At 34.5% G+C, this 18,262-nt stretch overlaps 1 protein-coding gene across 5 annotated transcripts in view; it reads right to left on the minus strand.

The window, feature by feature from the left end:
- Nucleotides 1-18,262, minus strand: part of RFWD2 (ring finger and WD repeat domain 2) — a 200,765-nt gene that overhangs the window by 21,222 nt on the left and 161,281 nt on the right. The gene's annotated exons all lie outside the window — the stretch shown is intronic.

The raw sequence follows: 18,262 nt of genomic DNA on the forward strand, positions 1-18,262 counted from the left end.
ATTTCTCAAGAGAAAAGATAGAGGATATTTTAGGCAAAGGGACAAGGTCATAGGAATGCCATGAGTTTGAAAAAAGTGGTGTTTTGGGATGATGAGAAATTGTGAATCATCTTTTGTAGTAGTTGATGAGATAAGAACAATAGGTTGGGGCGAACATGCAAACTAACTCTCTCATACCAGAGGAAGGATTTTATTTATGGATAACAAGGAGTCAGTGGCAAGGAAAAGGCAGGATTAGCTTTTCTCTTACTATTCTACTTCCTCAGTGATGTCTCAAGTCCTTACTCTCCCCCAGACACTAGGGTCATCCTTAATTCTCTCTCTTAACAAAACTCTCCAATTAACATGTATTAAGTTCAGCAACTGAATTCCTTGGAAGAAGTTTAAATAAATAAATAAATAAATAAATTTAAGTTGTGTACTAGTACGTGAGAGATAACCATACTCTCAAAATAGTTCAAAAGATTTTTTCAATTGAATATATTGAAATACCTTTGAGTAAACATGTTTGCAGTATGTAAAATCAACTTTAACAACTGTAAAAGGAAACTGAATACAGAAAAAATACTGATTAAATTATTTAATCACCTATCTAAACTGAACTTTGAATTTCCAATATCCTATTACAACGCACTCTATACACTGCTATGAAAATATTCTCATGTGATATCTCATCTCCCTGTAGAGTAGGCTTTAGGAGCTTACTAACATCTATAGAAGAAAGCCCAAATTTCTTTTTTTGGTATGGCATTCCATACTATATAGTCTGGTACTTCACCAGCCTCATTCCCCAACAGAGTTTCTATCCCACCTTCTTAAGGATACTACTCTTTTTAAAAGTTTCCTACATATCTATTGGAGTTTCCCTCATCTACTTCTTTGTTCACACTTTCCTCCAGCCTGAGGGCAGTGTTAGCAAAAAACAGTATGGGTTTTGGAGTTACAAAGACCTGGATTCAAATTCCAACTTTACTACTCATTTAGTTGTACTGTCTTGAGCAAATCAGTTAGCCTCTCTGAACCTCAATTTCACTTCTAAGCAGACAGAAAAAGTTTGTAATTTAAAAGATTTACAATGATGATTTTAAATTAAGATAACACTTTGTATGTAATGCGTAGTTGGTATAACCAGATGCTGGTTTATTGTCTTCTGTCCAGGCATATCCCTTCTCTGTCTTAAGCCTTCTGAAACCCTTTTTGTATTTATGAAGCCCAGCACAAAGCCAACATCATCATAAAATCTTCTATAATCCTACCAATTAGAAGTAATCATTGCCCTCTAAAGCCAGTATTTTCAGGAGTAGTTCTTTTACAGAGATTTCTTTCATTCAGGCTTACACCATAGCTATTTGTTGATAAATATTTATGTTTTACTAGGTTGTAAACCACCTAAATGCAGATAACATATTTCATATACTGCAAAATGCATATCCAAACAATGAAAAACAAGTACAGTTATTTAGCTATGTCGATTAATTAATAAAATATTGAAGATCACAGCAACATTTATTATTTACTGATTAATCATTTACCTTGAGTTTCCTACCTATCTCAATACTTTCTAAACATTTTCTAATTTTATTACACAAAATTATGTAGAAGAGAGCATTATTCTGATTTTGTAGAGGAGGAAACTGAGGCACAAAAAAGTTAGTAACTTGCCCAAAGCCTCAAAGCTAATATTTAGAGGTGAAAGGAAGGAAATCTGGCAACCTGACTCCAGCAATCTTACTCAGAACGCTACCAGAAACTGGAAATGACGTACGCCGCCACCTATCCCTAGATGTATAAAAGCACAACCTTGCCAAATACGGATCTCAAAAATTCCAGAAACATCTCCCCCCCAAACAACTTTACCGTCTGTGTTATAGAACTAAGGAAGGAAAGTTCCTTGAAGATTTTCCTGGAGAGAAAAACGTCTGAACATTTGATCTTTAAAACCGAGTCTCCCTGTCATTATTACCATTATGACAGGGCAAATGTGAAGTACACTGAAATACTATTCACATGTGTCCTCTAAAAGCAAGAGCTGCAGTTGAGATAGTCAGCAAAAATTAATGTAAGCGGTCTGTCTTCAACAGCTTGTCCTACAAGCACTGAATTTTCTTCTTAAAGTGGTCACTAAGTTACATCCGTTTAAGCCCTTCGGATAAGCACTTGATATGATGAAAAATGTCAACCACTATGTACAACATACAGCATCTGCAAATACAGTTCCCTAGAGGACTCAGAACAGTGGGAAAGACGGCTAAATTTAATATTCTTCCTTAAAGATGTGTGTGTATATATATATATTTATATAGACAAATATAGAGATAAATAAATATATATCTAGATATATATGAAGACAGCAGTATATAAAAACTTGAGATAACTAGGCTTCAAACATAACAACTACATCATATCTGTTACATCACAATCTACATTATAGCTGTAACTGTTAATTCCTTAATATTCTCACCACAGAAGCTCTTGTCTTATTTGGTGTTCTCTTTTTTATGAACAGAGATACTTTGTTTTCTCATTGCCAAAAAAAAGGTGTTAATTCATTTGTTTGTTTTTTTGTCTTTTCTAGGGCCACACCCGCAGCATTTGGAGGTTCCCAGGCTAGGGGTCTAATCGGAGCTGTAGCCACCGGCCTACACCACAGCCACAGCAACACGGGATCCGAGCCGTGTCTGCGATCTACACCACAGCTCACGGCAACGCCAGATCCTTAACCCACTGAGCAAGGCCAGGGATCAAACCTGCAACCTCATGGTTCCTAGTCGGATTGGCTAACTACTGAGCCACGAAGGGAACTCCAAAAAAGTGTTAATTTGAATATGACTTCAGGAGCACTGCAAACAAGAGACCATACATACTTCAGGATCTTTTTATACCAAGGTTATAAACATAAAAATAAAAGCAGGTGCTTTTGCCTCATTTTTTTCTTTCTTTGAGGTGGGGTGACAGAGCGGTGACATTTGTATTCAAAATGCATACTGAAAATTAAAATGGCTTTTCTCGTCAAACAGGAGTTCGTGAACTGTGTGTACAACAGAATCTGATTTTCATGCAGGATCTTAGAGCCACAAAACACTTTCAAATGCATTTGCCCTTTCAGCTTTTCTGCTTATGCATAACCTATAGCTGCCTATGAACATCCTCTTCCTCTCCCTTGAGAGGAAATGCAAATATAATATGTAGAGATTCTTAGGAGGTTTTCCTCCATCAATTTTCAGTTAAGTGATACCATTCAATAGTCCAATTTCCCCACTTCTTTATATTTCCTTCAAAACCATCCCAAAGCCTTTATATACTTCCCTATGATATCTTTTGATTTAAATACAAAGAGAGGAAATACTCAAAGTGTTAACATTTTGTTGTTTAATCGTACTGAGTTGTAGTTGATTTCCTGACAGGCAGAACCATTTATCACGTTTCTTTTGTTTTGGACCTTGGAGTTATACCTATTTTACTTTTGTTTGATTCATCAAGCGCATCCCCCAGTTTGCCTGGAGTGGTCATTTACCTTCATATAGACTCACATCTATGCTGCACATGGGCAGCATGTGAAAGCTACACAGAGATATTCAAACACCGGTTCAGGATCTCCAATTATTTTTAAATAAGTGATCTTTCTTTTGGCATATGGTTTTTCAAAAATAACTTAACAAAAATATATGTAAATATGCCTAAGAAAGAATGAATACAAAACCATAATCTATCAATAAAGGGTCTTGCTCTTAATAAAATATAACAGTCTGCACCCCCTACATTCTGTAAAGGATCTAAGGCTGAATAAATCAGTTGAACTGTTTTCAAGACAGACAATAAATAAAATCTGTGACCTTAGAATCTAAGGTTCTCATTTTACTACTGTCTCATTTTCTCACTTTACTATTTTACAGAGATAGTAAAACAAACAGACAAACCAAAATTCTATCATCATCACATAACTCTTTGTTGAGAACTATAGGCCAGTTGCTGTGTTAAGGAGTATAAAATTATTTCACTTAATCCATATACCAATCTACTGAGGAAGTATCCTCAATTTACAAAGGAATACTTCTAAGATTACCCGGTTAAACATAAATCCTCTCTTTCTTCCCCACTGGTATCCTTGCTTGGGATGATATTGAATCCCTTTCTGATCTCGAACTATAAGGACTATTATGGATAGAAAGATATAGTCATGATCTATGATTAGTAGAATAATAGGTCATTATTTTAATAAAATATATTACCTTCATCACATTTCAACTTTTTTGATTCATTAAAACAAATACTTGCTCTTAGAACTAACTTACCTAAAAGGAGGAGATGGATTATTACACTGCTCATCAAAAGAACTTCTAGATTTGCTGGCCTTTACTGATTGACCTGGATTAGTTAAGCCAATGTGGTGCCTCAGAAAAATACTATTTCTGTGTTGATTCTACTTCCTGGTTGTAGTTTCCTTAATTAAACAAATAGACAAATAATATCTATTTTAAAAAATTATAATATACCTAAATAACTAGTTAAGATGGATAGAAGTAACCTCACTTGGCAGCCTATTAATAATCTGCAGAGAGAGCAAACAAAACGTCAAGGAAAGCAGTATTTGGAGTGTGGGTTTTAAAAGCTGTATGGAGGGGAACGATCAGACTTAGTCAGCTGTCCTAAGCCAGACAGAGACCTCCATGTTAATGTAGGATCACTGCAATTTGTAGACAAAAGGCATTTTTTGTCTACATGATGGGTTCTTGCAGGTTCCATTTTTGCTGTGCTTCATTATTAAGAAGTCTTTGTTATCATCTTTTCTATGCCAACTTCCTGATTGCATCAAATCCTCATTTTAATATACTTTAATGCATTCAAATAACCTACAGGAAAAATACATGATTCAGAGAATAGAAAAAGAATGATTAAAAAGGCACACTTAGCATACAAAGTCAAAGTGATCTTTACTTAGAGAGAAAACGTTGTAATAAATATGTACAAGAGAAAGAGGATGGAAACAAGCAAAAATATCACAACATTTTCACCTTCCTTCTAAATGCTTTCCAAAGTCTTCTCTCTTCTTATCAACTTACTTTTCCTTACCACACCAGACAACTGCCCTCACGTGTCAATACCTTTAGACCCTGGAAGCCTCTAGACCCCTGGAGGCTCTCTGGAATGGAGCTTGAGAACAATGTACTTGCAATGGCATACCTGACAGGGAAAAAAGACTCTAAATTGATGACTGATACTGCTAAAATATAGAGGAGAGCCTCTGAGCATGGAATCGTGCATTTCTATGGGTGCTATTTGTAAAATTCCTCCAGAGTACTCTGGCAAAGCTGTTCCAAGAGTTCTGTACTATTTTAGGGATACTCCGTAACATAGTAGAAACAGTAATTAATTTAAGACACGGAGATGTGGACCTGCATTTTGGTTCTGCCACAGTATTGTCCAACCTTCTTAAGAACTCAATTTTCTTCAAATATAAAATAGATTATCTTAAATACTCCATAGAAATCTTGTGACAACTCAAAGAAAACACAATAAAGTACCTAACCAAAAGAGAACTGGCATGTTTTAGGCACCATATAAGTGGCATTTATTCTTACTAAAACACTGTCACCTAAATTTCTTTACAATTAACAGGCAGTTTCTCAAGTATGACAGTACTACGGTATCTTTCATCAATGTAATTATGATCTTATAAAATTGATAAAAAAACATAATATAGGTGCTACAGATTAAGACAAATTTTTTTATCTTAACTATAACTCTTTCCTAGAAAACCAAGTACCTTTTTATAACACCAGTTGCTGGCATTGATATTTTTTGCTAAAACTCAAAGTAGAAACAAGAAATAAAACTAAGGTAATACTAACGAAGTACAACCTTAGAGAAAAATATACTGAATGGCAGGCAGCTGGTAATAGCGCATCTAGAGGTGCATTGGTACCTGTGAGAAACCAGAAACCAAGGAGATGAAATGGTTAAGAGGGGGACAGAAAAGTCAGAATTGGGTTGGGACACGGTGAGAAAATGTAGATAAATGGGAGAGAGAAGACAAGGAAATACCGATATGCAAGGAACAACATACGCACAAGTTCAGAGGTAAAAATAGGAAGAGTATGGGGCAATGAAGAAATTTCTTAATGGATGTGTTGTGCTAAAAAACAGAAATTAGGCTGGACAAGCAGCATTATTCTAGGTTCTTAAAAATCTTGAACACATGTAAGAGTTTAGTTACGATGCCTAAGATCAAACACATGAAGAAAGAGAAATCATTAAAGGAAGAAAGAAGAGTAACAATTAAAACTCATGTCTAGGATTATTCTATACTTATTTTAAAGGCTGAGTTTCCAATTAATTACTACTGAATTTGAAATCTGAGCTAACTTTGAATCAGTTCTTCTACTGTATTTTTTTTTTTTTCTATAATGGGAGTTGGATTTTTTAAGGATCATATTTATTGGTTTGTTATTTTGTTTACTTATTTTTGGCTACACCCGTGGTATGCAGAAGTTCCCGGGCCAGGGACTGAACTTGCACCACAGCAGTGACAATGTTGGATCCATTACCTGCGTGCCACTAGGGAACTCCTAATGATCATATTTAATAGTGAGGACAAAATATAATTTTTTAATTAGATAAAGGTATCTGAAGTGGAAAAGATAAAATAATTGATAAACTGAGATAATATATTTATCAAACTTTCCCCTAATTTTTAATGATGCCCAAATATATAAATTGGAGTTACATGTAAATACTGAGTCTGAAAAAAAACTTTTCTGGGTCAATTAAAGGTAATAAGCAACGTTTAACTCTGTATGAATTCCTCTGTGTAATGATTAAGGACATGTGGTAGCAGTGTACAAAGGCAGACTGAAATAGTAAAAGGCCTTACATAAAGGGATTAAAAGTAGTCCATGGGGGCAAGGGTAAAGGAAGAAATAAGAATGAGAAGATGAAATGTATGAATAAATGAAAAGAAAGAGGCAAATACTGCAGATATTTGAAAGAAAGTATTAATGTTTGACGAATAATTAGAAAAGAGATTAGATAAAATTTATTTTGTTAATTCAACAAATATTTACGAAGCAAATACAAACAGAAGAAAAGCTCAAAAACTGCACTTTACTACATATGAATTCTATGAGCCATGGGTTAAAAATGGAGGTTTTGGAGCTTCTGGGCTGGGGAATACATGAGGTGAGGAGAAGGTGGCTTGCTCAGAGAGGGCATGGATGCCCCAGGCCTTACCGCCCCACCAAAACCTTTCCCTACACATCTTTCCCAATTGGCTGTTCCTGAATTGGATCCTTTATAATTGGTAAACATTTGGTCAGATTAGGCTATTAAAAGTAGGATGTGCTGCCTTCTGAGAGATCTTTGACTCCAGCTTTAAAATCCTGATTTACCAAAAGTACTCTAAGAATGTTCTAGTCTTAATTCCTGCCATTGAGGAGATAACAAGAACCCCAGCCTGTTATCCAATACCCAATGCTTCCCCTGCAGTTGATTTTTATAGCTTCCAAAGTGACCAACTTCAAAGGAACCTTGGAAAGCCTCCTTTTGTGGCTCCTGGAAGGGTTTGAGACAGTGCCTAATTACTCCTGTGAAATGAAGAACAGGTCTGTGGCTGCCATTGTTAAAAATACTTTATAAACAGCCTCCCCCGCCCCCCCCCCCCCCCCCGCCGTTCCCAAATGGAAACACTGCTGGATCTCTACAAATTTTCACAGGTGAGATCAAGACTGAATGTCTAGGAAATGGAAATCTTCATTTCTTCTGCGTAATTCTAGGCTTTTAAATAAAACAAAAGAGAATCATGCATCCCATAAAGAAAAAACCACACAAAAAAGTGGAGCTTCTTGTGTCTCACCCTTGAACTCTGGTTTAAGAAGTTCTGGGTTTGGAAATTTGCTTTTGAAAATACATATCCTAAGTAATTAGTAATTCTTTAGTAGATGACTGGTAGACCACTTTGAAAATCACTAGTATCGATATTGGAAACTGTCTATAAATGCTGAATTCAAGAAAAAGGAGAAATCTGCATTTTTCTACTTTTAATTGGGCTGTGAGAGGGAAGTAGAGGAAAGATTTGCTTGTTTGTTTGAATTTACTGTGTGCCTATTTACCAGATTCCATGCAAGGTCAAGACAATACAAAGATAAATAGGACAAGACTTTTTAACTTATGAAAACTCCTGAGTTTTAATGAGAATGATTATACATGTAAAGCCTAATTATAATGCTTTTACAAATTATATAAATTTATTTGGTTAAAAAATATTATAGTCAGTGCTGGTATCTGAATTATGTAAGCAGCTCACAGAAATTTAGTAGTAAAGTTAACTTCACAAATGGAAATGTATGAGAATTTAAAATAAATAAAATGAAACAATATTGGGTTGATACCTACATTAATGTAGTTAACATATACTAGTAATTGTCCTATTACTATATACTAGTCATTGTCTTATTCTTCCCTTTTCTTTCATTCTCCTATTCCCGTATTTTAAAATAGTCCATAAAAGTGTAAATTACATAAAACCAGCACAACATCATAGAATGCAGTTTTGAACTTTGCCTGCTTTTTCAAGTGACATTATACCTCCAAAGGATTCAAGTAAATGTGAGGTAAGGAGCAGGTTAACACAATGAAAATTAATTCAGAAAATGTTGCCCTTTACTGTTTGTAGAGCTACACGTTCTTGAACACTACACATTTGAAGATATTTACTATTTATGAGGTGATGGGAAAAAAAGATAAGAGCTATTCTTATAGGGCAACTTTGTAAGATTTTAGAGTTATGGAAAAATATAATGGAATTCCTTGTGAATCAGAGCTTCTTGTCACCAGAAGTACTGAAAAAAAATACTTGAAGGATATTCCATTAGAAATATGATAGAAATCATTTATACAATAGGCAAAAGGCAGGGCTAGATCAATCTAATGGCAGTCATCTACTTTATGAATGCTCCACTATTTCTGGGGCTACAAAACTCCACCCCGTAATTAAAGGGCTCCCGTCTAATGGCATTACAATACGTAACAGAGGTGCAGGAATGCATATCTGGGCACAGTGAGCAGCAAAGTCAAAGGCACAAAGGTTAAAACACAAACAAAAAACCCCAATCAGGGGTGTTTGAGGACCTATAAGCAGTTCAATGTTGCTGAAGGATAAAACATGCAAGTGGTGGAGAGATGGGTGTGGTGCTTAATGAAGGAGGGTGTCTTTAGATGTCCGTAAAGTTTATATTTTATTCTATAGTCACTGGGTAACTACTGAAGGATTTTGTTTAGATTTTATTCTGTAACCACTGGAATACTATCAACAGATTTTAAGTAGTACAGATAAGTAAGCCTGGGACTACTCAGAAGTAATAGCAGGGAATGATGAAAGCCTTGAACTAGTGGTAAGTGGCAGAGTAGCAGGGGTGGAAATGCATGATAGATTCAAGATGTATTAAACAGAAAATGAGATTTGATTTATGCTTAGATTACATACCAAACTTGATTTTACATTTGTGAGACTCCAGTCTTTAATGGTCAAAACTTGGTACTTGAATAAATTTGATTTTAAATTTATAAAATGCCAAAGAATAGAACTGTGCTTAATAAAACTTAAAAAAAAAAAGAACTAATCCAACATTTTCTACGATCTAGTAAATCATTGCAATAGTCTGTATTATTAGAATTTCTACAGCAATTAAAAAGTAGATTGCCAAACTGGTATAAATGTGTGTCTTCACACCTGTTAGTTGTATATAAGAAGTCTGGTAAATTTTTACAGAAATACTCAGTATTTGAGACTAAATAATTAAAAAGTTCTTAATGCTTATGATCAGGTCATATCGATTTCTGGATAGCCTAAATATTTTTTTTTCACACTTAAAATTCTCACCCCTGGCTAAATTTGTATTGAGACTTTCATTAGAAAACTAATTTCAAATAGATGATCCCATTGCCACTACCAATTCAGATGCTGAACTGCCTTTTGTAACTGAAATTACTTTTGTCATTAGTTTGAATGATAACATGTGGTATAGATGGTTGTGGTGGTTACAGATGGATATATACATATATATATATATTATAAAGCATATTTTGAAAAAGTAATCATCTCTAAAATGTTACAAGAAATAAAATGTCTATTTACTCTTAAGTGTGAAACATGCTGACAAAACAAGTTCAAATAGCAAGAACTCCGAGATCATTGATTATTAAAAACCCCTTATATTTATTTTTATCTGTATATTAATTTATATTAATACAAGTCTTAAAAACTAGAAAGCTGGGCTTAGGGATGAAGAAAGTTGGGAAGACTAACGCTCCCATGCATACAATGAAGTAGACAACTTCAAATAAATGACATTTCTTGAAACTCCTGGCTAAAATCAGGGGAAACTGGCCTCTGCAGGGAGAGACAATACCAGAGTACCTGCCTGCCCCGCACATCAACAGCTGGATAAGCCAGCAGGAAGATTCATGGTTACCAAAATGCTACAGGGTGGCGAACATGAGGGCAAGAGGCTCCTGCTGCTGTCAACACTGGCTGGGGGGGGAGGCGGATAGGGGTAGAATCCTCATGCAAACTTTTCCTCCATGAACCCCACGAGGGAAGATTGCAATCTTGAGAGTTTCTCATGTGCTGTTGAATGGAGGGAGGGAATAGCAATCATTTCCTAAAACTGCTCAGATGCACAACTACTATGTTCCTGCTATGTCCTAATTGTTTTGAGAGTGATGAAAATGTAATGAACTTAAACAGAAAAAAGAACCTGTTTCCCAAGTAAGGACCTTTGTTTTTTAAGATTATGACATCAAAAAACTCATGTGATAATGCAGAGCGGTTAGTAAAACAATTACATACACAATAAATAATTTTGTTTGCAAAAATAAGTATTTGAAAAGCCAATATATAAATAGCCCAACATCCTTTTTCATTACTTTTTACCTATATAATGCAGATTTTTATCTCACATTCTTTTTTTTTTTCCTTATTCCCTATAGATACATGCAGAATCTACCACTAGGGATACTGATTATCAACAGACTATAAGACAGTACACAAATTATAGATGCATCCCTTTTATTTCAAATAGGGATATTTTGCTATAAACAATTCTTCTGACAAAGCTCATGTTAAAAGTTAAAACATGTTTTATATTTATTCAAAGTTATATTAATAACTTTTGGCATAACCCCATAAAATATACCTTTAAAGACAGCTGGTTGAGACTGAAACTTATTTTCACAGATTTAATATCTTAGAAAAAAGATGTTTCATGATCTTATTTATATGTTCTTTCTTTTTACTTGTGAATTATGCAGATTATTAGCAATTTTATGGAGTTAACTATATACTGACAAAATATAAAATTTTTACTACAGCTGGTCTGTTCGGCATGTGACATATTTACCTTGCATAAACATGATATTATATGATTTTAAATGTTTGTTCACAGTCAAAATCTCATTTGAGTTTTACAAACAACCTTATAAGGTAGTAAATCTGGTGTTACCTACTTTTAAACAAGATGAGGAAATGAATAAACAGAGGTAAAGTGACTTACTGAAGGCCCCTCTGTCTCATAAAATAATTAATAGATAATACAAATCTGTTTTGGAAGAGGCAGAGAAGAAGAATAAAGAATTAAAATAAAGAGCTTCTATTCAATTATTCTGTGACTTTTTCTTTGTTTCATATAAAATCTGTCAAGATATATAAAAATTACTATAAACTTCATATTAAGTGAAGTAAATCAGACAGAGAAAGAGAAGTATTACTGGGAATTTGGGATTAGCTGATATGTACTATTATATATATAAAATAAACAACAAGGATTTACTGAATAGCACAAGGAACTATAGTCAACATCTTATAATAACCTATAATGCAAATGAATCTAAAAAAGAATATACATATATATACATAAAACTGAATCACCTTGCTGTACACATTGTAAATCAATTATATTTCAATGTAAAAAATTTTTAAATTAATGTAAACTTCAAAGTGAGGGCAGAAAATTAACATGTATGATTTTTAACAATTGGTATAGCTAGTACAATTCAATTCATAGCTCTATCACGACAACTTGCCAGACCACATTTTTTAGCACTGATTTTTAATCACTAATGTTATGGTCCCTTTTTGGAACCTAAATAAAAGCAATAAACTCTCTTTCTAGAAAAACAATTGCATAGACACGACAAAGTTTTTCATATGCTTTTCTTGGGTTCTGAAGATCCTTGTGAGGTGGGTTTCATGAATCCAAAGTTAAGAGTTTTGTGCTAGAGGAACTGAAAAGCCCCAAAGGATCATCAAGAGTAATCACAAGTGGTAACTGCTAATCTAAATGATATGCAAGTATGATTTAATAAGGAATTTTAAGACCTCAGTCCTGGAAAACAAGTCAATCACATCAACTAACTCAGTACTAGTCTGAAGTGTTAGAATCACTGCTCATTCTATTCCTTTTAGTATTTCAATGCTAATGGAACACTGAGAAAGGTGCTAAACTCATTTAACTATTTTAAAGCTATCAGTTTATAAGGAGAAAATGTGAATGCTTCTGCAGCAATGCTTTCATGCAACATATAGGTTAAGCTGTACAATCAGAACTTCAGAGAAATGTTAGGAAAAAAGCATCAGTCTATTATTTTTCCATCTCAATAATTCTCTAAGGTACTAAGTGATTAGAACAGAAGCTCTTTGTTAGAGGAACATGACAGAAGCAGATGTTATTAAGACACAACATATATTTAAATACAACATTTTCCATTGACCTGCAGCAGTAAGGGACTATCAGAACATTTACTGTAAAGTGTATGTTAAGTGTAAAGTTGGCAAAGTTAACACAAAAAATTATGCAGTAATTACAGTAACAGAAACATTACTTTAAGAATTAAATAGTAAAGAATACAGCAACAAAGGAAGTTCAAAACATTTTAGAAAGATTGTCAGAAAGCGACTTTATTTTTCTTAGCACTGTTATTTGTAAAATATTTATATGTCAGAGCTATAGTTCTTGGAAGGTGTTGCAGTTCACGTGATAAGAATTTCTAAGAATAGGAGTTCCTGTTGTGCCTGAGCAGTAATAGACCCGACTGGTATTCATGAGGACAAAGGTTCGATCCTTGGCCTTGCTCATTGGATTAAGCATCTGACACTGCTGTGAGCTGCGGTGTAGGTTGCAGATGTGGCTCACTTCTGGCATTGGTGTGGCTGTGGTGTAGGCACGCAGCTACAGCTCTGATTTGACCCCTACACTGGGAACTTCCATATGCCATGGAGGCAACCCCAAAAAGACACACACACACACACACACACACACACACACACAAAGGAATTTCTAAGAATAGTGAAAGAAAATTCATTTTTTTTTCTTAGAAAACTGCCTTTAATAAACTTTTTGCCCAATCTTCCTAAAATTAAGAAAGTTTCTATTCTGAGGTGACTTCTTTCCTTGGGGTTAAGGGACTTTGGAATTGGAAGCACTTATTCCACTTATAAGTGAGCTTAGGAGCTGTATCAAGAGAGAAAAAATTCAAACCAAAGAGTTTCTTAGACCATCTGTCATTCATGGGGGAAAAAAGGTTTAATTTGTTACCTGACTTACATATAAACAATATGATCTTACTATAAGCACAGTTGGCCTTACAAATGGCCACTGGGCAACAGAAATCTAGTATACAACTCCTTCAAATTAAACAGGGAAATGAAATTCAGACATATTAAGTGACATATCTAAAATAAAAAGGTAATTAATTACTATACCCTAGAGTTATCATCCCTTTAATGAAACAATGGATCTTCCCAATTTAACCTCAAACATATCACCCAAGTTCTCGAACCAAGGTAAAACCCTGTCAGCAGTGTCTTTCAATTCTAGCCTATTCCAGTATGTCCTTCTGTTAGCACTATCTTTGTGGTTTTCTTCGTTTGTTTTCGTTTTCTGCTTTTTAGGGGCGCACCTTCGGCACATGGAAGTTCCCAGGCTAGGGGTTGAATTGGAGCTTCAGCTGCCAGCCTATGCCATAGCCACACCAATGCCAGATCTGAGCCACACTGGTGACCTACACTGAATCCGCAACACCAGATTCTTAACCCAATGAATGAGGCCAGGGATGGAACCCACGTCATGGTTCCTAGCTGGGTTCATTGCCACTGAGCCACAACAGGAACTCTGCTGTGGGTTTTTAAAACTAATGTAAACTACAAACCAAATATTGAAGTCAATCACTCTTCTACAGTCCTTTAGAGTTGCATGGATAAGATTCAAGATTCTTAACACAATCTAAAAGACCCTTAAAAACCATCCTTAACCTATCATTTCCCACTTCATCCCACTAATCCTGTTAATTCCTAGAAGCCTGCAAACACACTGCACTCTTCCATATTCTCAAGCTTTTGCACATGCTATTCCTGCTGCCCAGAAATATCTGGATAATTTATGAAAAATACTAAGCAAGGGACCAAAACAGGATACTCAAGTGCTAATTTCCCTATTTTTACACATTAATTTTTTACTAATAGTAGCTACCATTTATTTCCTATGTGCAAATGTTTCATGTGCATATTTACTAATAAAGACTTTAAATATACTGTATTTAAATATTCATATTTTGGAGATTAATCCCTTGTTGGTCGATTCATTTGCAAATATTTTCTCCATTCTGTGGGTTGTCTTTTCATTTTGTTTAGGGTTTCCTTTGCTTGCAGAAATTTTTCAGTTTAATTAAGTCCCATTTGCTTATTTTTGTTTTTACTGTCATTACTCTAAGAGGTGGATCTGAGAAGAGGTTGCTGTCGTTTATGTCAGAGAGTGTTTGGCCTATGTTTTCCTCTAAGAGTTTTATAGTGTCTGGTCTTATATCTAGGTCCTTAATCCATTTTGAGTTTATTTTTGTGTATGGTGTTAGGGAGTGTTCTAATTTCATTCTTTTCCATGTGGCTGTCCAGTTTTCCCAGCACCACTTATTAAACAGGCTGTCTTTTCTCCATTGTATATTCTTGCCTCCTTTGTCATAGATTAATTGGCTATAGGTGCATGGGTTTAATTCTGGGCTTTCTATCCTGTTCCACTGATCTATATTTCTGTCTTTGTGCCAGTACCATACAGTTCTGATGACTGCTGTTGCTTTGTAGTATCGAAAAATGGGCAGAAGATCTAAACAGACACTTCTCCAAAGAAGACATACGGATGGCCAAAAAAACACATGAAAATATGTTCAAGATCACTCATTATTAGAGAGATGCAAATCAAAACCACTATGAGGTACCACCTTACACCAGCCAGAATGGCCATCATCAAAAAGTCTACAAACAATAAGCACTAGAGAGGGTGTGGAAAAAAAGGAACCCTATTGCACTGTTGGTGGGATTATAAATTGGTGCAACCATTGTGGAAAACAGTATGGAGAGCCCTCATAAAGTTAAAAATAGAACTACCATTTGATCCAGCAATCCCACTCCTCGGCATCTATCCAGAGAAAACCATGACTTGAAAAGACTTGAAAGACATGAAAGACATGTACTCCAATGTTCACTGCAACACTATTTGCAATAGCCAAGACATGAAAACAACCTAAATGTCCATTGACAGAGGAAATGGATAAAGATGTGGTACATATACACAATGGAATATTACTCAGCCATTAAAAGAAACGAAATACCAGCATTTTTAGCAACATGAATGGACCTAGAAATTATCATGGTAAGTGAAGTCAGTCAGATGATGAGACACCAACATCAAATGCTATCACTGACATGTGGAATCTGAAAAAAGGACACAATGAACTTCTTTGCAGAACAGATACTGACTCACAGTCTTTGAAAAAACTTATGGTTTCCAAAGGAGACAGTTTGGGGGGTGGGGGATGTGCTGGGGGTGTGGGATGGAAATCCTATAAAACTGGATTACGATGATCATTGTACAACTCTAAATGTAATAAATTCATTGAGTAATAAGAAAAAAACATTTCAGTCATAGTTTAAAAAAATACAAAAATAATTATTCATATTAACCCACTTCAAAAATGAAGTAGATTCAGAGAGGATAAGGAATTTTCCTGAGGTATCACAGCTAGTGACAAAACCAAGGTTTATAGCTAGAGATCAGATCTCAAAGACTGAGCCACATGAAAATATACATACACATGAATCATCTCTCTTTATCTTAACCTCATTTCCCCTCCCCAAAAATCAGTGTTAGCATTGGTAAGGAAACCTGAAGTTTAGAAATTGGTCTTTTTTTTGAAAATCAAAAATAATAACAGAATTTAAAAACTAAAAAAAAACTTAACATTTTGAGTCAGTTTTCTGCCCACTTATGAGATTTTATATTACAAATACAATATTATAAGAAAAAAGGAGAAAAATAGGTCCAAAAACATAACAAACTTAGAACTTGGAAATCAGAGGCAGCCTAAGTGTCTAACAGTAATAGATAAATAGTAATTGATAGTATATATAAAGGCTTTCAAATTTTATTATGAAGTAAGGTGAGAAAATGGTTAGATGTAAAAAGCTCTATGTAAAATATACCTATATGAACTGCAAAACTAAAAAATGGAGGCTGAAGACTAAAAGGACAAACATTAAAACATTAACTATGGTACTGTTCAAGTGGTAGAATTATAGGTCTGTTTTCCCTATTCTCTATTTCATAGAAGTTTTTATTAGTGAAGAAATATATAACCTTGTGGTGCAAAGGTGACAAAAGGATAAATAAGGTTATTAGGTGTCTTAAATAAGGTATAACTGGATTTAGATGGTTCAAGCACTGAAAGTAGGTTTCTGCTTTGTCAGAGACTACATAATACAACAGGCTAGGAAGGAAACTTATTTATAGTTGTTTTGACTCTATTGATAGACAACATGTATATTTTAGCAAGAATAATAAAATACACAATAATTCAAATGCCAATATTCAATCAAAGAACAAAAATCTCATGCTTATTTTATTTTAGTTTAGTTTTTTAGGGCTGCACCCACAGCATAGGGAGGTTCCCAGGCTAGGGGTCAAATCAGCGCTGCAGCTGCTGGCCTATCCGAAGCCACAGCAATGCAGGATCCGAGTCGCATCTGCAACCTACACCACAGTTCATGGCAACGCTGGATCCTTAACCCTCTCAGCAGGGCCAGGGATCGAAACCTGTCCTCATGGATACTAGTTGGATTTGTCACCACTGAGCTACAAGGGGAACTCCTCATACTTATTTTAAAAAGTAATTGCCACTTATCAATTAGTAAGAAACATGGCACCTAAACTGTGTAGAAGAATCTCTTCCTGAGGGTTTATTCACATCTATTCCGAGCCAATACAATAACTCAGGTTGATAAAGACCCTTATTCTAAAAAACAGGACATAAAATTTTTAAACTTATGTTTTTTTAAAAATGTAAGTTTTTAAAAACTTAAAAACTTATGTTTTAAATAAATCTCATCTAATAGAAAAAACATACCTTCAAACAACTTATTAAAATTACCAAAACAAAATATTCCCCCCACAATAATTATATCAAATGAATGAGTTAAAGCTAATGACATTTACACAAAGACTAACAAAAAAACCAAAAGTCAAAAACCAAGAAAAACCCAACTTATTAATCTTGAGCAGTGATCTTTTTCTCCATATCCCTAAAATAATGACTTGGAAAGGATGCAATGAAAGGAGAAAGAGAAATAAGTAAAAGCATGCACTAAATGTATAGAACAACATAGACTAGTCAATATTAAGTGGTTTTCTTCACCCTACTTCACTATAAAATGGCTGAAAACTGTTTTTTAAAAATGGTTGAGTACTCTGATGGAGAATGTAAAATTTATAGGGTATAGGCTTTTTTCCTACCAATAGACAAATAAAATCCCCCAAAAGGATCCTAGAATTTATTTTGCTATCAATAATTAATCCTTTGTATAAATTAAAGGGAAACACAGTTGTCAGATCTTTAAAATCCTGCAAAATATAAAAGACTTAGAATTAATAAGTCTTAACTCTTCACAAGATAGAAAACCTTAAGGAAATGAAAATATTTCTTATAAATGGAGATTCCTATTGACCTTTGAAGTTCCAAGGCTAACTTATTAATTGGAAAAGTCATTAAACAGTCTATAATTATTCTTTTCAAAATATGAGATAAAACTATTTTTAAATGTAAATACCCACATAAGTATCTAGATCACTTACCCATTCTTATTAGTTTAGATTGTTGATTAATCTGAACCACTAGAGTCTTCCATTAGTACGAACATCAAGATTATGGGAATTACAAATGTGACTGG

This window comes from Sus scrofa, chromosome 9, assembly GCF_000003025.6.
Source record: "Sus scrofa isolate TJ Tabasco breed Duroc chromosome 9, Sscrofa11.1, whole genome shotgun sequence".
NCBI classification, from domain to species: Eukaryota; Metazoa; Chordata; class Mammalia; order Artiodactyla; family Suidae; genus Sus; species Sus scrofa.